This window comes from Dasypus novemcinctus, unplaced genomic scaffold (genome assembly GCF_030445035.2).
Source record: "Dasypus novemcinctus isolate mDasNov1 unplaced genomic scaffold, mDasNov1.1.hap2 scaffold_388, whole genome shotgun sequence".
Taxonomy (NCBI): Eukaryota; Metazoa; Chordata; class Mammalia; order Cingulata; family Dasypodidae; genus Dasypus; species Dasypus novemcinctus.
In genome coordinates this window covers 28,782-51,488 of record NW_026688352.1, presented here as the reverse complement: position 1 = coordinate 51,488, position 22,707 = coordinate 28,782, and the positions used below count along the sequence as shown (strand labels likewise).

General features: G+C 71.0%; 19 non-coding genes across 19 annotated transcripts; 7 read left to right on the top strand and 12 right to left on the bottom strand.

Annotated features, from left to right (window-relative positions):
- Positions 1–167: 167 nt before the first annotated feature.
- Positions 168–239, bottom strand: TRNAE-CUC (transfer RNA glutamic acid (anticodon CUC)). Its single transcript has one exon. It is a non-coding gene; the product is annotated as a tRNA-Glu (tRNA).
- A 337-nt stretch (positions 240–576) lies between these two features.
- Positions 577–648, bottom strand: TRNAG-UCC (transfer RNA glycine (anticodon UCC)). Its single transcript has one exon. It is a non-coding gene; the product is annotated as a tRNA-Gly (tRNA).
- Positions 649–1,319: 671 nt separating this feature from the next.
- On the bottom strand, positions 1,320–1,391 carry TRNAD-GUC (transfer RNA aspartic acid (anticodon GUC)). Its single transcript has one exon. It is a non-coding gene; the product is annotated as a tRNA-Asp (tRNA).
- A 570-nt stretch (positions 1,392–1,961) lies between these two features.
- TRNAL-CAG (transfer RNA leucine (anticodon CAG)) lies at positions 1,962–2,044 on the top strand. Its single transcript has one exon. It is a non-coding gene; the product is annotated as a tRNA-Leu (tRNA).
- Positions 2,045–4,038: 1,994 nt separating this feature from the next.
- Positions 4,039–4,109, top strand: TRNAG-GCC (transfer RNA glycine (anticodon GCC)). The gene has a single exon. It is a non-coding gene; the product is annotated as a tRNA-Gly (tRNA).
- A 2,609-nt stretch (positions 4,110–6,718) lies between these two features.
- On the bottom strand, positions 6,719–6,790 carry TRNAE-CUC (transfer RNA glutamic acid (anticodon CUC)). Its single transcript has one exon. It is a non-coding gene; the product is annotated as a tRNA-Glu (tRNA).
- Positions 6,791–7,119: 329 nt separating this feature from the next.
- On the bottom strand, positions 7,120–7,191 carry TRNAG-UCC (transfer RNA glycine (anticodon UCC)). The gene has a single exon. It is a non-coding gene; the product is annotated as a tRNA-Gly (tRNA).
- Positions 7,192–7,885: 694 nt separating this feature from the next.
- TRNAD-GUC (transfer RNA aspartic acid (anticodon GUC)) lies at positions 7,886–7,957 on the bottom strand. Its single transcript has one exon. It is a non-coding gene; the product is annotated as a tRNA-Asp (tRNA).
- Positions 7,958–8,527: 570 nt separating this feature from the next.
- Positions 8,528–8,610, top strand: TRNAL-CAG (transfer RNA leucine (anticodon CAG)). Its single transcript has one exon. It is a non-coding gene; the product is annotated as a tRNA-Leu (tRNA).
- A 2,008-nt stretch (positions 8,611–10,618) lies between these two features.
- On the top strand, positions 10,619–10,689 carry TRNAG-GCC (transfer RNA glycine (anticodon GCC)). Its single transcript has one exon. It is a non-coding gene; the product is annotated as a tRNA-Gly (tRNA).
- Positions 10,690–13,298: 2,609 nt separating this feature from the next.
- Positions 13,299–13,370, bottom strand: TRNAE-CUC (transfer RNA glutamic acid (anticodon CUC)). The gene has a single exon. It is a non-coding gene; the product is annotated as a tRNA-Glu (tRNA).
- A 329-nt stretch (positions 13,371–13,699) lies between these two features.
- Positions 13,700–13,771, bottom strand: TRNAG-UCC (transfer RNA glycine (anticodon UCC)). The gene has a single exon. It is a non-coding gene; the product is annotated as a tRNA-Gly (tRNA).
- Positions 13,772–14,442: 671 nt separating this feature from the next.
- On the bottom strand, positions 14,443–14,514 carry TRNAD-GUC (transfer RNA aspartic acid (anticodon GUC)). The gene has a single exon. It is a non-coding gene; the product is annotated as a tRNA-Asp (tRNA).
- A 582-nt stretch (positions 14,515–15,096) lies between these two features.
- TRNAL-CAG (transfer RNA leucine (anticodon CAG)) lies at positions 15,097–15,179 on the top strand. Its single transcript has one exon. It is a non-coding gene; the product is annotated as a tRNA-Leu (tRNA).
- A 2,011-nt stretch (positions 15,180–17,190) lies between these two features.
- TRNAG-GCC (transfer RNA glycine (anticodon GCC)) lies at positions 17,191–17,261 on the top strand. The gene has a single exon. It is a non-coding gene; the product is annotated as a tRNA-Gly (tRNA).
- Positions 17,262–19,868: 2,607 nt separating this feature from the next.
- On the bottom strand, positions 19,869–19,940 carry TRNAE-CUC (transfer RNA glutamic acid (anticodon CUC)). Its single transcript has one exon. It is a non-coding gene; the product is annotated as a tRNA-Glu (tRNA).
- A 337-nt stretch (positions 19,941–20,277) lies between these two features.
- On the bottom strand, positions 20,278–20,349 carry TRNAG-UCC (transfer RNA glycine (anticodon UCC)). The gene has a single exon. It is a non-coding gene; the product is annotated as a tRNA-Gly (tRNA).
- Positions 20,350–21,020: 671 nt separating this feature from the next.
- TRNAD-GUC (transfer RNA aspartic acid (anticodon GUC)) lies at positions 21,021–21,092 on the bottom strand. Its single transcript has one exon. It is a non-coding gene; the product is annotated as a tRNA-Asp (tRNA).
- A 582-nt stretch (positions 21,093–21,674) lies between these two features.
- TRNAL-CAG (transfer RNA leucine (anticodon CAG)) lies at positions 21,675–21,757 on the top strand. The gene has a single exon. It is a non-coding gene; the product is annotated as a tRNA-Leu (tRNA).
- Positions 21,758–22,707: the final 950 nt, after the last annotated feature.

Here is a 22,707-nt window from a genome sequence, read left to right as displayed (position 1 = left end):
GGGAGGCGAAAAGGACGGCATTGTAGCGGGCTTGCGGGCGGCCGTGGAGATGAGGTGGGTGGTGCCCCGGGCGTGGCGCGGCCGCTGGCTCGGCAGGGAGCGAGTGATGGGCTTTGGGTAAAAGCGAGGCGGGCGGGGGCCGCGCTGGGGCGAAGAAGAAGAAGGGCTTCCCTGACCGGGAATCGAACCCGGGCCGCGGCGGTGAGAGCGCCGAATCCTAACCACTAGACCACCAGGGAGCGTCGGGCCACGCGGCCGGCCGCCGCCTCCTGGACTCGGCTGGGCGCCTCCACCCGGGCCCCGGGCGCTCCCTTGGCGCCAGGCCCGGGCGTCGCCCAGCCTCGGCCTTGGCCCTGCCCGCCGCCCTCCCCCTCTCCCGCCATCGGCGCAGCCTGCCTCGCGGGCTGCTGGCAGCACCCTCAAAACACTGCTCGCCTCCTGCCCACCCACCCACACCGCCTCCGCTTCTGCCTAAGCTTCTGCCCCGACCCCTGGCACCACGGCACCACGGCACCACGGCACCACGGCACCACGGCACCACGGCACCACCGCCCGCAAAACGTCAGGCTGGGCTGCTGCGTTGGCCGGGAATCGAACCCGGGTCAACTGCTTGGAAGGCAGCTATGCTCACCACTATACCACCAACGCTGCACAGCCCGGGGAGCCCGCAGTCGCCGGGCCGGGACTCCGACCAGAGGCCTAGCCGCCGCCCGCCTCAGCCCTCGGCCCTCTGCCACACGCCCCGCCCGCCTCCCGAACGCCTGGCGCCCGGAGGCCCCCTCGCCGCCTCTGCCGACGCTCTCGCTGCTGCCTTTGCTCCTTGGGACTCCGGGCTCCGGGCTCCGCGGCCGTGGCCGTGGCCTCGGCGCTGCTCCCAAGCCCGGCGCTCGGAGACCCTCGGCTGCTGCTTGCAGCCTGCCGGCGGGGCGCGCATACCCACGGCCCGGGTGGCCAGCGGTCGTCGTGGCTCGGCCAGGACACGGCGCGCAGCGCGTTGGGCTGCCGAGCTGAGCGCGGCCAAGACCTCTCGCCGCTGGGGGCGGCGCCTGGGCGTGGCAGGGAGTGGCTCGGCGACCCCGGGCGGGCCGCCGCGAGACACCCCGCCCCGTTGGGGCGGGCCGCCGGCCGGCTGCCGTGAGCAGCCGACGGGGTCCCTGGGGCCACCCTGCCGTTTGGCCTGGCTGGGAAGGAGCGGGCCAGGCAGCAGGTGGCGCCGTGCACCTGGGCGCCGGGGCGCGGGGCGGGAAAGCAGGCGGGCCGTCGTCGGTGGGCGGGAGGCGGCCTGGAGGGCGGTGGCGGGGGCCAAAAAGGGCGGCAGCCTCCCCGTCGGGGAATCGAACCCCGGTCTCCCGCGTGACAGGCGGGGATACTCACCACTATACTAACGAGGACGGTGGCGCCGGGGCCCTGCGCGCAACGCTCTCCCGCAAGCCTCGCCCAGCCCTGCTTTGGGCCTCCCGGGCCCACGCCCGGCGGCGCTCCAGCACGCGCCCGCCGGGCCCCTTGCCTCGCCCACCCCCACCCCCACCCCCACCCACAGCCAACCAGCCTCCGGCCCTCACCCGGACCTCACCCCGATGCCGACCACCGACACCCACCCACCAACTCCGGACTGGGACCCGGACCCGGACCCGGACCCGGACCCGGACCCGGACCCGGACCCGAGCCGCCTGCCGACTCCCCACTGCCGACTCGGGACTCCGCTGGTGCTGAAACCTGGCAGGGCCGCGCGGCCTCTCGCCTCCGACGCCGGCGACACGCCTGGGGCAACTGGCCGCAGCGGGAAGGAAGCGCGCCAGGACGGGCTGGGCGCGCGCCCTGCCGACTCCCGCCGCCACACGCCGCTCCGCTCCGGCGCGCACCGCCACTGCCCGCCGGGAGGCACTTGGGCCCAACGCTCGAGGACAGCGCTCTTGCCGCCCGATCCCAGCCAGGCGGGCGCCAGCGCGCTCGCTCCCACCGTCAGGATGGCCGAGCGGTCTAAGGCGCTGCGTTCAGGTCGCAGTCTCCCCTGGAGGCGTGGGTTCGAATCCCACTCCTGACACGAGTCAACCTTTTGGCCCCCAACTCTCCCCACCTTTCACCACCCTCACCGCCCTGCACTACCTCACCAGCTCCGAAGGTAGCCCTCGCTGACTGGCCACTCGGGGAGCCCTTCACCAGCCCGACTCCCCTGCCACCTGCCAGCCCGTCCGCCTCTCGGGGCGGGGCCTACGTACCCTTACCGCTGGCTTCTCACACTCACCTACCCTTTCCCGCCACCCTCCGCCAAGCAGAAACCGCCCCTCGCCATGCTCCCGGGCCTTCCACCTTCTGCCCGCTTCCTTGCCCGCAAGCTGTGCCCCAAGCCACCTCACACACCCCTTCCACCTGCCAGACCGAGGGTACACTGAAGGACTTCAGAGCACCTGGGCCGCGCCCCGTCCTTTCCCTCCCTCCCTCCCTCCATTCCCCCTCCCCTCCTTCTCTTCTGCCTGCCTTTCTGCCTTTCTGTCTTTCTCCTTTTTGTGTCTTTCTCTTCATCTCCTTCAACCTATTTGCCAGTCTGCCTTCCTAATCTCTGACATTTCTGCCTGCCTGCCTGCCTGCCTGCCTGCCTGCCTTTTCTCTGTCTCTCTCTCTTTCTTCCTCTCCCTCGGTCTCTTTATCTCTTTCTCTTACTCTCTCTTCTCTCTTCTCTGTGTTTCTCTCTTTCTCTCTCTCTCTCTTCCTCTTTCTCTGTTTCTTTCCCGTTTCTTTCCCTCATTCTTTCTCTCTTCTCTCTTCTTTCTTTCCCCCGCCTGCCGCGGCCACCCAGATTCACCCTCTAGCACCTACCCGGTGAACAGCAATTGCTTTCCGTGCCATACACCGCCACAGCCTGCATTGCCGCGTGTGAGAAATGGCTGTGCCGGCGTCCCGTCCGTGCCTCTGCCTCCATCGGTGCCCCTGCTCCCACCACCCTCACGTCCCTCGGAGCCCCCGGGCTCGCCCCCACGCTTGCTCTTTCCATTCCCTCGCCAAATTGCTGCGTCAACTTCCCACCAGCACGACTGTGCACCCGGGCTTACCCGTAGTCAAATTTCCCTGGGCTTTTCACTCTGGGCCCTTTACCGCTCCGCACTTGCCCGCTCGGGCCCATTCAGGCCCTGCCTCAGCGAGACAGAATGGATCGAGCCAGAGCCTGGCACAGGACCTGCGTGGCTCGGTACCTGGAGGATCCCGAGAAGACTGTTCCACGGACACCTCGCAGATCCCGAAGCCCACCCACGCAACTCCACGCGGGAAGCTGCTGCCGAGCCCGAGCAACCACACCAGTGCGCCCGGCGCCCCCACACCTGGACGTCCGGGTGCCGGCAGCCACGCCCCCCGGAACACACTCTGCCAGAGCGCTCCCCCCACCCTCCCTTTGGAGCCCTCCCGCCTCAAAAGCGACACCGCGGCCCGGGATCCCTAGCGAGTGCCGGCGGCCAGACGGTGGAAGTGAGCCTCGCACAGACCGGCCACTCTACCAGACGTGCGGTGTCGTCCCGCCCCGACCCCCCCACACCCCCACGCCCCCGACACCCCCACCCCCCCACCCCCCCCACCCCCCACCCCCGCTCAAGTCAGAGGCCCAGCACCCGTCCTCCTTCTCCCCAGGCCAGCACAGGCACAGAAGGCCGCCGAGGAAGGGGGCTGCGGGAGGGGTGGCTTCACCGCGCCCCTCGGCTCCCCGGGCTCGGGGCACGGTCACGCTGGATCCGGCGGCTGTTTTCGTCCCGGGGACAGCGGCATTTCCGGGAGAGCGCAGGCTCAGGCGACAGGGCCTGTCTCCCCACCCCCCTGCCCCCTCCCCCCGCACGCCCCCCACGCCCGCAGCCCGCGCCTCCGCCTGCGCGGCGCCTCTCCTCCAGGTGGGCCGCCCTCTCCCAGGCTGGCAGGGCGGCGCCGCCTGCCACGCTCCAGGAGCGCTCCGGGCGCACGGCGGGCAGCGGTGGGGGCGCGGCGGCGGCGGCGGCGGCGGCGGCTGGTGGCGAGCACGCGCTGAGGCGAAGCGGGAGGGGGCCCAGCAGCGGCGCATGGGTGGTTCAGTGGTAGAATTCTCGCCTGCCACGCGGGAGGCCCGGGTTCGATTCCCGGCCCATGCAGCACACTCCCCCCTTTTGGTGTCCCACCCACTCGAGCCGTCTCCTGCCGCCTTCCCGGGTCTCTACCGTGCGCGCCTCTCGCTTCCTCACACCGCCCGCTCCTCTCGCGCCTGCCCGTCACCGCCGTCCCTTGCCCGCGCCTCCCTCGCCCCGCACACCCACCACCTTCGCCGACACGCCAGCTCTCCAGCTCACTCGGCCTCCCCCACCGGACCGGCACCTCGCGCTCGCCCTCAGGCCAAAGCTCAACGGTCAAGAGGCCTCTCCCCAGAGGAAACCAGGACACCCTCCTGCCACGTCACCGGCCCCAGCGCCCAAAAGTCTCTCCCCTACACAGCCCGCGCGGCCGTCCCGCCGGCCGCTTGAGCCGGCGCCTCCACCACGACTTCGGTGCACTTGCCCGCTCCTCCCTCCACACGCACCATCCGAATCTTCATTCGCCCATCCCGCTTTGCTTTGCCTCGGTCTCTTGTTCTGACATGCCCAAACGCCCTGCGTCCCGCGCACGGCGCCCAGACGCCCTGCCCCCCTGCCCGGCGGCGCACGGCCGCGCTCCGCCGAGCCCCGCCCCAGCCCCTGGCCCGCAGCAGCTTGGCCCCGCCCCCGCCCCGCCCCACCCGGCCCCGCCCCGAACCAGCCCTCCCCACCCCCCCCAACCCCCCCCCCCCCCCCGACCACGCGGGCAAGCACCTCAAGTCTTTGCCTCTGGACTGACCAGGGGAGTGAACCCGAAGCCTCTGGGTCCGTGCAATTCACCACCCCTTGCACACCTAGCACAGACGCCACACGACCCCTCCCTGGCCCCTCCCCTCCCCTCCCCCGCCCCGCCCCCTCCCCACTTCGCCCTCCTGTCTCCCTCGCGCGCGGCGCTCTGCCTCCAGGGTCCCGTTGCCTGCGACCCGACTCACGCCCCTCGGCCTGGTGGCCCTCCAGGGCACCACCTCCAACTGGCCCGATGGGGGTCCTGTCTGCTGATGGGCTCTTGGATCTCATCCTCTCCGGAGCCCTCTCCTCCCTCTTCTAAGTCCCCCACGCCCTCCAGCTGCCCACTTGCTGCCAGCCGCTTCTCCCAGACGCCTTGCTCTAGACAACGCCCGTCCGCCCGCCCTGGCCACCCCGTCTATGCTCTGAGACGTCCCTGGCTCCCGCCCACCGCACCCGGTCCCGCCACGGCCCGTGCACCCGCCCCAGGCACGGCGGCCCATCGTCCTGACGCCCCTCCCAAGCCGCCGGGCCACCCGCCGGCCGCACTCGCCACCCACCGGCAGCTAGCTGGGCCACCCTAGCCCTGCGGACCACGTGGCCACCCTCTACCCCGACCGCCACCTCTCAGCCCTCGGCACACGCTGGGCTCCTCTGGTCGCTTTCCGGCCCTCTGCCCAGCTCCGTGTGCAGTGCTCTCCGCGCACCCACCCGTTTCCTCCCTAGCCGTCACCTGAGACCCACATCCTCTAATGGCCGCACAGGGGGCACCAGGGGACCTCGCGGTGGGGATGGGAAGCTTCTGTGTGCCGAGAGGGAGGCTCGTTGAATCAGGCAGGGCCTCTCACCGCGCGTCCCCCCGACGTCCGAAAGGAAACCTTCCGCCAGCCGGTGTTCGAGTGAGTTGGGCGGTGCGGCGGCCGCTGGGGCGGTCTGGGCAGCAAGGAGGCTGCTGACCGACTCTGCCCTCCAGCAGCAGCACGGCTGGGCTGAGCGCGGTGCAGGGGTGCAAGGAGGGAAGCAGGCCCGCTTGGATGGGTGGTAAGGCAGGAAGGCCAGAGAGCGCGAGTTTACGGGTGGGCGGTGGCAAGCGGGAGGTCGTGGGTCGACTTCTTTCCACCTGGAGTCAGCGTTAGACGGCACGACGTGGCGGCGCTCTCCCGAACCCAGCCGGGCCCCTGACGAAGCGGGAGGCTTGACTCGACAGCTCGTCTTCCCCACTGGTTGGCCAATCTGCTGCCTCCTACTTCTGCCCTGCACGCCCGCCCCCGCCTACAGCCCGCTCGGCCATTTCAACACGGGTGTTCGCGTCGACGTCTCGAGGCCACCGTGGCCAGGGTGCCCGGGCGCACAGGGTTGCGGTTCCTCTTCACCAGCCCGACCGGTGGCTGGCAGGAGTGGCGCGATGCCAGGCACCGCGGGGCCCGGCAGGTGGGCGGTGTGTTCTGGGTGCGGGTGCCCTCACCCTTCTCCCCCGAGCGCCTCCCCGCCCCCGGGGTGGGAGGGGGCGTGGAGGTGGTGCCACACAGGCAGAGCTTTGGCCCGGCGGAAGCCCGTAGGCCTGCCAAGGGCCAACACGTGGGCTGGCCCGAGCGAGGTGGTGCCGATAGCCAGGGGAGTGTCAAGGCGGTCGTGGCCGCTGGAGCTGGGTGCTGAGGGCGAGCGGGAGCGAAGCGAAGCGAAGCTTGGGAGCCTAGGGAAGGAGAAGCTGGAGAAAGGCAAGAGGCTGGAGCGGGCCAAGGGAGGCGAAAAGGACGGCATTGTAGCGGGCTTGCGGGCGGCCGTGGAGATGAGGTGGGTGGTGCCCCGGGCGTGGCGCGGCCGCTGGCTCGGCAGGGAGCGAGTGATGGGCTTTGGGTAAAAGCGAGGCGGGCGGGGGCCGCGCTGGGGCGAAGAAGAAGAAGGGCTTCCCTGACCGGGAATCGAACCCGGGCCGCGGCGGTGAGAGCGCCGAATCCTAACCACTAGACCACCAGGGAGCGTCGGGCCACGCGGCCGGCCGCCGCCTCCTGGACTCGGCTGGGCGCCTCCACCCGGGCCCCGGGCGCTCCCTTGGCGCCAGGCCCGGGCGTCGCCCAGCCTCGGCCTTGGCCCTGCCCGCCGCCCTCCCCCTCTCCCGCCATCGGCGCAGCCTGCCTCGCGGGCTGCTGGCAGCACCCTCAAAACACTGCTCGCCTCCTGCCCACCCACCCACACCGCCTCCGCTTCTGCCTAAGCTTCTGCCCCGACCCCTGGCACCACGGCACCACGGCACCACGGCACCACGGCACCACGGCACCACCGCCCGCAAAACGTCAGGCTGGGCTGCTGCGTTGGCCGGGAATCGAACCCGGGTCAACTGCTTGGAAGGCAGCTATGCTCACCACTATACCACCAACGCTGCACAGCCCGGGGAGCCCGCAGTCGCCGGGCCGGGACTCCGACCAGAGGCCTAGCCGCCGCCCGCCTCAGCCCTCGGCCCTCTGCCACACGCCCCGCCCGCCTCCCGAACGCGGCCGCAAGACCGGCCCGGCCGCCTGGCGCCCGGAGGCCCCCTCGCCGCCTCTGCCGACGCTCTCGCTGCTGCCTTTGCTCCTTGGGACTCCGGGCTCCGGGCTCCGCGGCCGTGGCCGTGGCCTCGGCGCTGCTCCCAAGCCCGGCGCTCGGAGACCCTCGGCTGCTGCTTGCAGCCTGCCGGCGGGGCGCGCATACCCACGGCCCGGGTGGCCAGCGGTCGTCGTGGCTCGGCCAGGACACGGCGCGCAGCGCGTTGGGCTGCCGAGCTGAGCGCGGCCAAGACCTCTCGCCGCTGGGGGCGGCGCCTGGGCGTGGCAGGGAGTGGCTCGGCGACCCCGGGCGGGCCGCCGCGAGACACCCCGCCCCGTTGGGGCGGGCCGCCGGCCGGCTGCCGTGAGCAGCCGACGGGGTCCCTGGGGCCACCCTGCCGTTTGGCCTGGCTGGGAAGGAGCGGGCCAGGCAGCAGGTGGCGCCGTGCACCTGGGCGCCGGGGCGCGGGGCGGGAAAGCAGGCGGGCCGTCGTCGGTGGGCGGGAGGCGGCCTGGAGGGCGGTGGCGGGGGCCAAAAAGGGCGGCAGCCTCCCCGTCGGGGAATCGAACCCCGGTCTCCCGCGTGACAGGCGGGGATACTCACCACTATACTAACGAGGACGGTGGCGCCGGGGCCCTGCGCGCAACGCTCTCCCGCAAGCCTCGCCCAGCCCTGCTTTGGGCCTCCCGGGCCCACGCCCGGCGGCGCTCCAGCACGCGCCCGCCGGGCCCCTTGCCTCGCCCACCCCCACCCCCACCCCCACCCACAGCCAACCAGCCTCCGGCCCTCACCCGGACCTCACCCCGATGCCGACCACCGACACCCACCCACCAACTCCGGACTGGGACCCGGACCCGGACCCGGACCCGGACCCGGACCCGGACCCGGACCCGAGCCGCCTGCCGACTCCCCACTGCCGACTCGGGACTCCGCTGGTGCTGAAACCTGGCAGGGCCGCGCGGCCTCTCGCCTCCGACGCCGGCGACACGCCTGGGGCAACTGGCCGCAGCGGGAAGGAAGCGCGCCAGGACGGGCTGGGCGCGCGCCCTGCCGACTCCCGCCGCCACACGCCGCTCCGCTCCGGCGCGCACCGCCACTGCCCGCCGGGAGGCACTTGGGCCCAACGCTCGAGGACAGCGCTCTTGCCGCCCGATCCCAGCCAGGCGGGCGCCAGCGCGCTCGCTCCCACCGTCAGGATGGCCGAGCGGTCTAAGGCGCTGCGTTCAGGTCGCAGTCTCCCCTGGAGGCGTGGGTTCGAATCCCACTCCTGACACGAGTCAACCTTTTGGCCCCCAACTCTCCCCACCTTTCACCACCCTCACCGCCCTGCACTACCTCACCAGCTCCGAAGGTAGCCCTCGCTGACTGGCCACTCGGGGAGCCCTTCACCAGCCCGACTCCCCTGCCACCTGCCAGCCCGTCCGCCTCTCGGGGCGGGGCCTACGTACCCTTACCGCTGGCTTCTCACACTCACCTACCCTTTCCCGCCACCCTCCGCCAAGCAGAAACCGCCCCTCGCCATGCTCCCGGGCCTTCCACCTTCTGCCCGCTTCCTTGCCCGCAAGCTGTGCCCCAAGCCACCTCACACACCCCTTCCACCTGCCAGACCGAGGGTACACTGAAGGACTTCAGAGCACCTGGGCCGCGCCCCGTCCTTTCCCTCCCTCCCTCCCTCCATTCCCCCTCCCCTCCTTCTCTTCTGCCTGCCTTTCTGCCTTTCTGTCTTTCTCCTTTTTGTGTCTTTCTCTTCATCTCCTTCAACCTATTTGCCAGTCTGCCTTCCTAATCTCTGACATTTCTGCCTGCCTGCCTGCCTGCCTGCCTGCCTGCCTGCCTGCCTGCCTGCCTTTTCTCTGTCTCTCTCTCTTTCTTCCTCTCCCTCGGTCTCTTTATCTCTTTCTCTTACTCTCTCTTCTCTCTTCTCTGTGTTTCTCTCTTTCTCTCTCTCTCTCTTCCTCTTTCTCTGTTTCTTTCCCGTTTCTTTCCCTCGTTCTTTCTCTCTTCTCTCTTCTTTCTTTCCCCCGCCTGCCGCGGCCACCCAGATTCACCCTCTAGCACCTACCCGGTGAACAGCAATTGCTTTCCGTGCCATACACCGCCACAGCCTGCATTGCCGCGTGTGAGAAATGGCTGTGCCGGCGTCCCGTCCGTGCCTCTGCCTCCATCGGTGCCCCTGCTCCCACCACCCTCACGTCCCTCGGAGCCCCCGGGCTCGCCCCCACGCTTGCTCTTTCCATTCCCTCGCCAAATTGCTGCGTCAACTTCCCACCAGCACGACTGTGCACCCGGGCTTACCCGTAGTCAAATTTCCCTGGGCTTTTCACTCTGGGCCCTTTACCGCTCCGCACTTGCCCGCTCGGGCCCATTCAGGCCCTGCCTCAGCGAGACAGAATGGATCGAGCCAGAGCCTGGCACAGGACCTGCGTGGCTCGGTACCTGGAGGATCCCGAGAAGACTGTTCCACGGACACCTCGCAGATCCCGAAGCCCACCCACGCAACTCCACGCGGGAAGCTGCTGCCGAGCCCGAGCAACCACACCAGTGCGCCCGGCGCCCCCACACCTGGACGTCCGGGTGCCGGCAGCCACGCCCCCCGGAACACACTCTGCCAGAGCGCTCCCCCCACCCTCCCTTTGGAGCCCTCCCGCCTCAAAAGCGACACCGCGGCCCGGGATCCCTAGCGAGTGCCGGCGGCCAGACGGTGGAAGTGAGCCTCGCACAGACCGGCCACTCTACCAGACGTGCGGTGTCGTCCCGCCCCGACCCCCCCACCCCCCCCACGCCCCCGACCCCCCCACGCCCCCGACCCCCCCACCCCCCACCCCCGCTCAAGTCAGAGGCCCAGCACCCGTCCTCCTTCTCCCCAGGCCAGCACAGGCACAGAAGGCCGCCGAGGAAGGGGGCTGCGGGAGGGGTGGCTTCACCGCGCCCCTCGGCTCCCCGGGCTCGGGGCACGGTCACGCTGGATCCGGCGGCTGTTTTCGTCCCGGGGACAGCGGCATTTCCGGGAGAGCGCAGGCTCAGGCGACAGGGCCTGTCTCCCCACCCCCCTGCCCCCTCCCCCCGCACGCCCCCCACGCCCGCAGCCCGCGCCTCCGCCTGCGCGGCGCCTCTCCTCCAGGTGGGCCGCCCTCTCCCAGGCTGGCAGGGCGGCGCCGCCTGCCACGCTCCAGGAGCGCTCCGGGCGCACGGCGGGCAGCGGTGGGGGCGCGGCGGCGGCGGCGGCGGCGGCTGGTGGCGAGCACGCGCTGAGGCGAAGCGGGAGGGGGCCCAGCAGCGGCGCATGGGTGGTTCAGTGGTAGAATTCTCGCCTGCCACGCGGGAGGCCCGGGTTCGATTCCCGGCCCATGCAGCACACTCCCCCCTTTTGGTGTCCCACCCACTCGAGCCGTCTCCTGCCGCCTTCCCGGGTCTCTACCGTGCGCGCCTCTCGCTTCCTCACACCGCCCGCTCCTCTCGCGCCTGCCCGTCACCGCCGTCCCTTGCCCGCGCCTCCCTCGCCCCGCACACCCACCACCTTCGCCGACACGCCAGCTCTCCAGCTCACTCGGCCTCCCCCACCGGACCGGCACCTCGCGCTCGCCCTCAGGCCAAAGCTCAACGGTCAAGAGGCCTCTCCCCAGAGGAAACCAGGACACCCTCCTGCCACGTCACCGGCCCCAGCGCCCAAAAGTCTCTCCCCTACACAGCCCGCGCGGCCGTCCCGCCGGCCGCTTGAGCCGGCGCCTCCACCACGACTTCGGTGCACTTGCCCGCTCCTCCCTCCACACGCACCATCCGAATCTTCATTCGCCCATCCCGCTTTGCTTTGCCTCGGTCTCTTGTTCTGACATGCCCAAACGCCCTGCGTCCCGCGCACGGCGCCCAGACGCCCTGCCCCCCTGCCCGGCGGCGCACGGCCGCGCTCCGCCGAGCCCCGCCCCAGCCCCTGGCCCGCAGCAGCTTGGCCCCGCCCCCGCCCCGCCCCGCCCGGCCCCGCCCCGAACCAGCCCTCCCCACCCCCCCCAACCCCCCCCCCCCCCCCCGACCACGCGGGCAAGCACCTCAAGTCTTTGCCTCTGGACTGACCAGGGGAGTGAACCCGAAGCCTCTGGGTCCGTGCAATTCACCACCCCTTGCACACCTAGCACAGACGCCACACGACCCCTCCCTGGCCCCTCCCCTCCCCTCCCCCGCCCCGCCCCCTCCCCACTTCGCCCTCCTGTCTCCCTCGCGCGCGGCGCTCTGCCTCCAGGGTCCCGTTGCCTGCGACCCGACTCACGCCCCTCGGCCTGGTGGCCCTCCAGGGCACCACCTCCAACTGGCCCGATGGGGGTCCTGTCTGCTGATGGGCTCTTGGATCTCATCCTCTCCGGAGCCCTCTCCTCCCTCTTCTAAGTCCCCCACGCCCTCCAGCTGCCCACTTGCTGCCAGCCGCTTCTCCCAGACGCCTTGCTCTAGACAACGCCCGTCCGCCCGCCCTGGCCACCCGTCTATGCTCTGAGACGTCCCTGGCTCCCGCCCACCGCACCCGGTCCCGCCACGGCCCGTGCACCCGCCCCAGGCACGGCGGCCCATCGTCCTGACGCCCCTCCCAAGCCGCCGGGCCACCCGCCGGCCGCACTCGCCACCCACCGGCAGCTAGCTGGGCCACCCTAGCCCTGCGGACCACGTGGCCACCCTCTACCCCGACCGCCACCTCTCAGCCCTCGGCACACGCTGGGCTCCTCTGGTCGCTTTCCGGCCCTCTGCCCAGCTCCGTGTGCAGTGCTCTCCGCGCACCCACCCGTTTCCTCCCTAGCCGTCACCTGAGACCCACATCCTCTAATGGCCGCACAGGGGGCACCAGGGGACCTCGCGGTGGGGATGGGAAGCTTCTGTGTGCCGAGAGGGAGGCTCGTTGAATCAGGCAGGGCCTCTCACCGCGCGTCCCCCCGACGTCCGAAAGGAAACCTTCCGCCAGCCGGTGTTCGAGTGAGTTGGGCGGTGCGGCGGCCGCTGGGGCGGTCTGGGCAGCAAGGAGGCTGCTGACCGACTCTGCCCTCCAGCAGCAGCACGGCTGGGCTGAGCGCGGTGCAGGGGTGCAAGGAGGGAAGCAGGCCCGCTTGGATGGGTGGTAAGGCAGGAAGGCCAGAGAGCGCGAGTTTACGGGTGGGCGGTGGCAAGCGGGAGGTCGTGGGTCGACTTCTTTCCACCTGGAGTCAGCGTTAGACGGCACGACGTGGCGGCGCTCTCCCGAACCCAGCCGGGCCCCTGACGAAGCGGGAGGCTTGACTCGACAGCTCGTCTTCCCCACTGGTTGGCCAATCTGCTGCCTCCTACTTCTGCCCTGCACGCCCGCCCCCGCCTACAGCCCGCTCGGCCATTTCAACACGGGTGTTCGCGTCGACGTCTCGAGGCCACCGTGGCCAGGGTGCCCGGGCGCACAGGGTTGCGGTTCCTCTTCACCAGCCCGACCGGTGGCTGGCAGGAGTGGCGCGATGCCAGGCACCGCGGGGCCCGGCAGGTGGGCGGTGTGTTCTGGGTGCGGGTGCCCTCACCCTTCTCCCCCGAGCGCCTCCCCGCCCCCGGGGTGGGAGGGGGCGTGGAGGTGGTGCCACACAGGCAGAGCTTTGGCCCGGCGGAAGCCCGTAGGCCTGCCAAGGGCCAACACGTGGGCTGGCCCGAGCGAGGTGGTGCCGATAGCCAGGGGAGTGTCAAGGCGGTCGTGGCCGCTGGAGCTGGGTGCTGAGGGCGAGCGGGAGCGAAGCGAAGCGAAGCTTGGGAGCCTAGGGAAGGAGAAGCTGGAGAAAGGCAAGAGGCTGGAGCGGGCCAAGGGAGGCGAAAAGGACGGCATTGTAGCGGGCTTGCGGGCGGCCGTGGAGATGAGGTGGGTGGTGCCCCGGGCGTGGCGCGGCCGCTGGCTCGGCAGGGAGCGAGTGATGGGCTTTGGGTAAAAGCGAGGCGGGCGGGGGCCGCGCTGGGGCGAAGAAGAAGAAGGGCTTCCCTGACCGGGAATCGAACCCGGGCCGCGGCGGTGAGAGCGCCGAATCCTAACCACTAGACCACCAGGGAGCGTCGGGCCACGCGGCCGGCCGCCGCCTCCTGGACTCGGCTGGGCGCCTCCACCCGGGCCCCGGGCGCTCCCTTGGCGCCAGGCCCGGGCGTCGCCCAGCCTCGGCCTTGGCCCTGCCCGCCGCCCTCCCCCTCTCCCGCCATCGGCGCAGCCTGCCTCGCGGGCTGCTGGCAGCACCCTCAAAACACTGCTCGCCTCCTGCCCACCCACCCACACCGCCTCCGCTTCTGCCTAAGCTTCTGCCCCGACCCCTGGCACCACGGCACCACGGCACCACGGCACCACGGCACCACGGCACCACCGCCCGCAAAACGTCAGGCTGGGCTGCTGCGTTGGCCGGGAATCGAACCCGGGTCAACTGCTTGGAAGGCAGCTATGCTCACCACTATACCACCAACGCTGCACAGCCCGGGGAGCCCGCAGTCGCCGGGCCGGGACTCCGACCAGAGGCCTAGCCGCCGCCCGCCTCAGCCCTCGGCCCTCTGCCACACGCCCCGCCCGCCTCCCGAACGCCTGGCGCCCGGAGGCCCCCTCGCCGCCTCTGCCGACGCTCTCGCTGCTGCCTTTGCTCCTTGGGACTCCGGGCTCCGGGCTCCGCGGCCGTGGCCGTGGCCTCGGCGCTGCTCCCAAGCCCGGCGCTCGGAGACCCTCGGCTGCTGCTTGCAGCCTGCCGGCGGGGCGCGCATGCCCACGGCCCGGGTGGCCAGCGGTCGTCGTGGCTCGGCCAGGACACGGCGCGCAGCGCGTTGGGCTGCCGAGCTGAGCGCGGCCAAGACCTCTCGCCGCTGGGGGCGGCGCCTGGGCGTGGCAGGGAGTGGCTCGGCGACCCCGGGCGGGCCGCCACGAGACACCCCGCCCCGTTGGGGCGGGCCGCCGGCCGGCTGCCGTGAGCCGCCGACGGGGTCCCTGGGGCCACCCTGCCGTTTGGCCTGGCTGGGAAGGAGCGGGCCAGGCAGCAGGTGGCGCCGTGCACCTGGGCGCCGGGGCGCGGGGCGGGAAAGCAGGCGGGCCGTCGTCGGTGGGCGGGAGGCGGCCTGGAGGGCGGTGGCGGGGGCCAAAAAGGGCGGCAGCCTCCCCGTCGGGGAATCGAACCCCGGTCTCCCGCGTGACAGGCGGGGATACTCACCACTATACTAACGAGGACGGTGGCGCCGGGGCCCTGCGCGCAACGCTCTCCCGCAAGCCTCGCCCAGCCCTGCTCTGGGCCTCCCGGGCCCACGCCCGGCGGCGCTCCAGCACGCGCCCGCCGGGCCCCTTGCCTCGCCCACCCCCACCCCCACCCCCACCCACAGCCAACCAGCCTCCGGCCCTCACCCGGACCTCACCCCGATGCCGACCACCGACACCCACCCACCAACTCCGGACTGGGACCCGGACCCGGACCCGGACCCGGACCCGGACCCGGACCCGGACCCGGACCCGGACCCGAGCCGCCTGCCGACTCCCCACTGCCGACTCGGGACTCCGCTGGTGCTGAAACCTGGCAGGGCCGCGCGGCCTCTCGCCTCCGACGCCGGCGACACGCCTGGGGCAACTGGCCGCAGCGGGAAGGAAGCGCGCCAGGACGGGCTGGGCGCGCGCCCTGCCGACTCCCGCCGCCACACGCCGCTCCGCTCCGGCGCGCACCGCCACTGCCCGCCGGGAGGCACTTGGGCCCAACGCTCGAGGACAGCGCTCTTGCCGCCCGATCCCAGCCAGGCGGGCGCCAGCGCGCTCGCTCCCACCGTCAGGATGGCCGAGCGGTCTAAGGCGCTGCGTTCAGGTCGCAGTCTCCCCTGGAGGCGTGGGTTCGAATCCCACTCCTGACACGAGTCAACCTTTTGGCCCCCAACTCTCCCCACCTTTCACCACCCTCACCGCCCTGCACTACCTCACCAGCTCCGAAGGTAGCCCTCGCTGACTGGCCACTCGGGGAGCCCTTCACCAGCCCGACTCCCCTGCCACCTGCCAGCCCGTCCGCCTCTCGGGGCGGGGCCTACGTACCCTTACCGCTGGCTTCTCACACTCACCTACCCTTTCCCGCCACCCTCCGCCAAGCAGAAACCGCCCCTCGCCATGCTCCCGGGCCTTCCACCTTCTGCCCGCTTCCTTGCCCGCAAGCTGTGCCCCAAGCCACCTCACACACCCCTTCCACCTGCCAGACCGAGGGTACACTGAAGGACTTCAGAGCACCTGGGCCGCGCCCCGTCCTTTCCCTCCCTCCCTCCCTCCATTCCCCCTCCCCTCCTTCTCTTCTGCCTGCCTTTCTGCCTTTCTGTCTTTCTCCTTTTTGTGTCTTTCTCTTCATCTCCTTCAACCTATTTGCCAGTCTGCCTTCCTAATCTCTGACATTTCTGCCTGCCTGCCTGCCTGCCTGCCTGCCTGCCTGCCTGCCTGCCTTTTCTCTGTCTCTCTCTCTTTCTTCCTCTCCCTCGGTCTCTTTATCTCTTTCTCTTACTCTCTCTTCTCTCTTCTCTGTGTTTCTCTCTTTCTCTCTCTCTCTCTTCCTCTTTCTCTGTTTCTTTCCCGTTTCTTTCCCTCGTTCTTTCTCTCTTCTCTCTTCTTTCTTTCCCCCGCCTGCCGCGGCCACCCAGATTCACCCTCTAGCACCTACCCGGTGAACAGCAATTGCTTTCCGTGCCATACACCGCCACAGCCTGCATTGCCGCGTGTGAGAAATGGCTGTGCCGGCGTCCCGTCCGTGCCTCTGCCTCCATCGGTGCCCCTGCTCCCACCACCCTCACGTCCCTCGGAGCCCCCGGGCTCGCCCCCACGCTTGCTCTTTCCATTCCCTCGCCAAATTGCTGCGTCAACTTCCCACCAGCACGACTGTGCACCCGGGCTTACCCGTAGTCAAATTTCCCTGGGCTTTTCACTCTGGGCCCTTTACCGCTCCGCACTTGCCCGCTCGGGCCCATTCAGGCCCTGCCTCAGCGAGACAGAATGGATCGAGCCAGAGCCTGGCACAGGACCTGCGTGGCTCGGTACCTGGAGGATCCCGAGAAGACTGTTCCACGGACACCTCGCAGATCCCGAAGCCCACCCACGCAACTCCACGCGGGAAGCTGCTGCCGAGCCCGAGCAACCACACCAGTGCGCCCGGCGCCCCCACACCTGGACGTCCGGGTGCCGGCAGCCACGCCCCCCGGAACACACTCTGCCAGAGCGCTCCCCCCACCCTCCCTTTGGAGCCCTCCCGCCTCAAAAGCGACACCGCGGCCCGGGATCCCTAGCGAGTGCCGGCGGCCAGACGGTGGAAGTGAGCCTCGCACAGACCGGCCACTCTACCAGACGTGCGGTGTCGTCCCGCCCCGACCCCCCCAACCCCCCCACGCCCCCGACCCCCCAACCCCCCCCCCCACCCCCCCCACCCCCCACCCCCGCTCAAGTCAGAGGCCCAGCACCCGTCCTCCTTCTCCCCAGGCCAGCACAGGCACAGAAGGCCGCCGAGGAAGGGGGCTGCGGGAGGGGTGGCTTCACCGCGCCCCTCGGCTCCCCGGGCTCGGGGCACGGTCACGCTGGATCCGGCGGCTGTTTTCGTCCCGGGGACAGCGGCATTTCCGGGAGAGCGCAGGCTCAGGCGACAGGGCCTGTCTCCCCACCCCCCTGCCCCCTCCCCCCGCACGCCCCCCACGCCCGCAGCCCGCGCCTCCGCCTGCGCGGCGCCTCTCCTCCAGGTGGGCCGCCCTCTCCCAGGCTGGCAGGGCGGCGCCGCCTGCCACGCTCCAGGAGCGCTCCGGGCGCACGGCGGGCAGCGGTGGGGGCGCGGCGGCGGCGGCGGCGGCGGCGGCTGGTGGCGAGCACGCGCTGAGGCGAAGCGGGAGGGGGCCCAGCAGCGGCGCATGGGTGGTTCAGTGGTAGAATTCTCGCCTGCCACGCGGGAGGCCCGGGTTCGATTCCCGGCCCATGCAGCACACTCCCCCCCTTTTGGTGTCCCACCCACTCGAGCCGTCTCCTGCCGCCTTCCCGGGTCTCTACCGTGCGCGCCTCTCGCTTCCTCACACCGCCCGCTCCTCTCGCGCCTGCCCGTCACCGCCGTCCCTTGCCCGCGCCTCCCTCGCCCCGCACACCCACCACCTTCGCCGACACGCCAGCTCTCCAGCTCACTCGGCCTCCCCCACCGGACCGGCACCTCGCGCTCGCCCTCAGGCCAAAGCTCAACGGTCAAGAGGCCTCTCCCCAGAGGAAACCAGGACACCCTCCTGCCACGTCACCGGCCCCAGCGCCCAAAAGTCTCTCCCCTACACAGCCCGCGCGGCCGTCCCGCCGGCCGCTTGAGCCGGCGCCTCCACCACGACTTCGGTGCACTTGCCCGCTCCTCCCTCCACACGCACCATCCGAATCTTCATTCGCCCATCCCGCTTTGCTTTGCCTCGGTCTCTTGTTCTGACATGCCCAAACGCCCTGCGTCCCGCGCACGGCGCCCAGACGCCCTGCCCCCCTGCCCGGCGGCGCACGGCCGCGCTCCGCCGAGCCCCGCCCCAGCCCCTGGCCCGCAGCAGCTTGGCCCCGCCCCCGCCCCGCCCCGCCCGGCCCCGCCCCGAACCAGCCCTCCCCACCCCCCCCAACCCCCCCCCCCCCGACCACGCGGGCAAGCACCTCAAGTCTTTGCCTCTGGACTGACCAGGGGAGTGAACCCGAAGCCTCTGGGTCCGTGCAATTCACCACCCCTTGCACACCTAGCACAGACGCCACACGACCCCTCCCTGGCCCCTCCCCTCCCCTCCCCCGCCCCGCCCCCTCCCCACTTCGCCCTCCTGTCTCCCTCGCGCGCGGCGCTCTGCCTCCAGGGTCCCGTTGCCTGCGACCCGACTCACGCCCCTCGGCCTGGTGGCCCTCCAGGGCACCACCTCCAACTGGCCCGATGGGGGTCCTGTCTGCTGATGGGCTCTTGGATCTCATCCTCTCCGGAGCCCTCTCCTCCCTCTTCTAAGTCCCCCACGCCCTCCAGCTGCCCACTTGCTGCCAGCCGCTTCTCCCAGACGCCTTGCTCTAGACAACGCCCGTCCGCCCGCCCTGGCCACCCCGTCTATGCTCTGAGACGTCCCTGGCTCCCGCCCACCGCACCCGGTCCCGCCACGGCCCGTGCACCCGCCCCAGGCACGGCGGCCCATCGTCCTGACGCCCCTCCCAAGCCGCCGGGCCACCCGCCGGCCGCACTCGCCACCCACCGGCAGCTAGCTGGGCCACCCTAGCCCTGCGGACCACGTGGCCACCCTCTACCCCGACCGCCACCTCTCAGCCCTCGGCACACGCTGGGCTCCTCTGGTCGCTTTCCGGCCCTCTGCCCAGCTCCGTGTGCAGTGCTCTCCGCGCACCCACCCGTTTCCTCCCTAGCCGTCACCTGAGACCCACATCCTCTAATGGCCGCACAGGGGGCACCAGGGGACCTCGCGGTGGGGATGGGAAGCTTCTGTGTGCCGAGAGGGAGGCTCGTTGAATCAGGCAGGGCCTCTCACCGCGCGTCCCCCCGACGTCCGAAAGGAAACCTTCCGCCAGCCGGTGTTCGAGTGAGTTGGGCGGTGCGGCGGCCGCTGGGGCGGTCTGGGCAGCAAGGAGGCTGCTGACCGACTCTGCCCTCCAGCAGCAGCACGGCTGGGCTGAGCGCGGTGCAGGGGTGCAAGGAGGGAAGCAGGCCCGCTTGGATGGGTGGTAAGGCAGGAAGGCCAGAGAGCGCGAGTTTACGGGTGGGCGGTGGCAAGCGGGAGGTCGTGGGTCGACTTCTTTCCACCTGGAGTCAGCGTTAGACGGCACGACGTGGCGGCGCTCTCCCGAACCCAGCCGGGCCCCTGACGAAGCGGGAGGCTTGACTCGACAGCTCGTCTTCCCCACTGGTTGGCCAATCTGCTGCCTCCTACTTCTGCCCTGCACGCCCGCCCCCGCCTACAGCCCGCTCGGCCATTTCAACACGGGTGTTCGCGTCGACGTCTCGAGGCCACCGTGGCCAGGGTGCCCGGGCGCACAGGGTTGCGGTTCCTCTTCACCAGCCCGACCGGTGGCTGGCAGGAGTGGCGCGATGCCAGGCACCGCGGGGCCCGGCAGGTGGGCGGTGTGTTCTGGGTGCGGGTGCCCTCACCCTTCTCCCCCGAGCGCCTCCCCGCCCCCGGGGTGGGAGGGGGCGTGGAGGTGGTGCCACACAGGCAGAGCTTTGGCCCGGCGGAAGCCCGTAGGCCTGCCAAGGGCCAACACGTGGGCTGGCCCGAGCGAGGTGGTGCCGATAGCCAGGGGAGTGTCAAGGCGGTCGTGGCCGCTGGAGCTGGGTGCTGAGGGCGAGCGGGAGCGAAGCGAAGCGAAGCTTGGGAGCCTAGGGAAGGAGAAGCTGGAGAAAGGCAAGAGGCTGGAGCGGGCCAAGGGAGGCGAAAAGGACGGCATTGTAGCGGGCTTGCGGGCGGCCGTGGAGATGAGGTGGGTGGTGCCCCGGGCGTGGCGCGGCCGCTGGCTCGGCAGGGAGCGAGTGATGGGCTTTGGGTAAAAGCGAGGCGGGCGGGGGCCGCGCTGGGGCGAAGAAGAAGAAGGGCTTCCCTGACCGGGAATCGAACCCGGGCCGCGGCGGTGAGAGCGCCGAATCCTAACCACTAGACCACCAGGGAGCGTCGGGCCACGCGGCCGGCCGCCGCCTCCTGGACTCGGCTGGGCGCCTCCACCCGGGCCCCGGGCGCTCCCTTGGCGCCAGGCCCGGGCGTCGCCCAGCCTCGGCCTTGGCCCTGCCCGCCGCCCTCCCCCTCTCCCGCCATCGGCGCAGCCTGCCTCGCGGGCTGCTGGCAGCACCCTCAAAACACTGCTCGCCTCCTGCCCACCCACCCACACCGCCTCCGCTTCTGCCTAAGCTTCTGCCCCGACCCCTGGCACCACGGCACCACGGCACCACGGCACCACGGCACCACGGCACCACGGCACCACCGCCCGCAAAACGTCAGGCTGGGCTGCTGCGTTGGCCGGGAATCGAACCCGGGTCAACTGCTTGGAAGGCAGCTATGCTCACCACTATACCACCAACGCTGCACAGCCCGGGGAGCCCGCAGTCGCCGGGCCGGGACTCCGACCAGAGGCCTAGCCGCCGCCCGCCTCAGCCCTCGGCCCTCTGCCACACGCCCCGCCCGCCTCCCGAACGCCTGGCGCCCGGAGGCCCCCTCGCCGCCTCTGCCGACGCTCTCGCTGCTGCCTTTGCTCCTTGGGACTCCGGGCTCCGGGCTCCGCGGCCGTGGCCGTGGCCTCGGCGCTGCTCCCAAGCCCGGCGCTCGGAGACCCTCGGCTGCTGCTTGCAGCCTGCCGGCGGGGCGCGCATGCCCACGGCCCGGGTGGCCAGCGGTCGTCGTGGCTCGGCCAGGACACGGCGCGCAGCGCGTTGGGCTGCCGAGCTGAGCGCGGCCAAGACCTCTCGCCGCTGGGGGCGGCGCCTGGGCGTGGCAGGGAGTGGCTCGGCGACCCCGGGCGGGCCGCCGCGAGACACCCCGCCCCGTTGGGGCGGGCCGCCGGCCGGCTGCCGTGAGCCGCCGACGGGGTCCCTGGGGCCACCCTGCCGTTTGGCCTGGCTGGGAAGGAGCGGGCCAGGCAGCAGGTGGCGCCGTGCACCTGGGCGCCGGGGCGCGGGGCGGGAAAGCAGGCGGGCCGTCGTCGGTGGGCGGGAGGCGGCCTGGAGGGCGGTGGCGGGGACCAAAAAGGGCGGCAGCCTCCCCGTCGGGGAATCGAACCCCGGTCTCCCGCGTGACAGGCGGGGATACTCACCACTATACTAACGAGGACGGTGGCGCCGGGGCCCTGCGCGCAACGCTCTCCCGCAAGCCTCGCCCAGCCCTGCTCTGGGCCTCCCGGGCCCACGCCCGGCGGCGCTCCAGCACGCGCCCGCCGGGCCCCTTGCCTCGCCCACCCCCACCCCCACCCCCACCCACAGCCAACCAGCCTCCGGCCCTCACCCGGACCTCACCCCGATGCCGACCACCGACACCCACCCACCAACTCCGGACTGGGACCCGGACCCGGACCCGGACCCGGACCCGGACCCGGACCCGGACCCGGACCCGGACCCGAGCCGCCTGCCGACTCCCCACTGCCGACTCGGGACTCCGCTGGTGCTGAAACCTGGCAGGGCCGCGCGGCCTCTCGCCTCCGACGCCGGCGACACGCCTGGGGCAACTGGCCGCAGCGGGAAGGAAGCGCGCCAGGACGGGCTGGGCGCGCGCCCTGCCGACTCCCGCCGCCACACGCCGCTCCGCTCCGGCGCGCACCGCCACTGCCCGCCGGGAGGCACTTGGGCCCAACGCTCGAGGACAGCGCTCTTGCCGCCCGATCCCAGCCAGGCGGGCGCCAGCGCGCTCGCTCCCACCGTCAGGATGGCCGAGCGGTCTAAGGCGCTGCGTTCAGGTCGCAGTCTCCCCTGGAGGCGTGGGTTCGAATCCCACTCCTGACACGAGTCAACCTTTTGGCCCCCAACTCTCCCCACCTTTCACCACCCTCACCGCCCTGCACTACCTCACCAGCTCCGAAGGTAGCCCTCGCTGACTGGCCACTCGGGGAGCCCTTCACCAGCCCGACTCCCCTGCCACCTGCCAGCCCGTCCGCCTCTCGGGGCGGGGCCTACGTACCCTTACCGCTGGCTTCTCACACTCACCTACCCTTTCCCGCCACCCTCCGCCAAGCAGAAACCGCCCCTCGCCATGCTCCCGGGCCTTCCACCTTCTGCCCGCTTCCTTGCCCGCAAGCTGTGCCCCAAGCCACCTCACACACCCCTTCCACCTGCCAGACCGAGGGTACACTGAAGGACTTCAGAGCACCTGGGCCGCGCCCCGTCCTTTCCCTCCCTCCCTCCCTCCATTCCCCCTCCCCTCCTTCTCTTCTGCCTGCCTTTCTGCCTTTCTGTCTTTCTCCTTTTTGTGTCTTTCTCTTCATCTCCTTCAACCTATTTGCCAGTCTGCCTTCCTAATCTCTGACATTTCTGCCTGCCTGCCTGCCTGCCTGCCTGCCTGCCTTTTCTCTGTCTCTCTCTCTTTCTTCCTCTCCCTCGGTCTCTTTATCTCTTTCTCTTACTCTCTCTTCTCTCTTCTCTGTGTTTCTCTCTTTCTCTCTCTCTCTCTTCCTCTTTCTCTGTTTCTTTCCCGTTTCTTTCCCTCGTTCTTTCTCTCTTCTCTCTTCTTTCTTTCCCCCGCCTGCCGCGGCCACCCAGATTCACCCTCTAGCACCTACCCGGTGAACAGCAATTGCTTTCCGTGCCATACACCGCCACAGCCTGCATTGCCGCGTGTGAGAAATGGCTGTGCCGGCGTCCCGTCCGTGCCTCTGCCTCCATCGGTGCCCCTGCTCCCACCACCCTCACGTCCCTCGGAGCCCCCGGGCTCGCCCCCACGCTTGCTCTTTCCATTC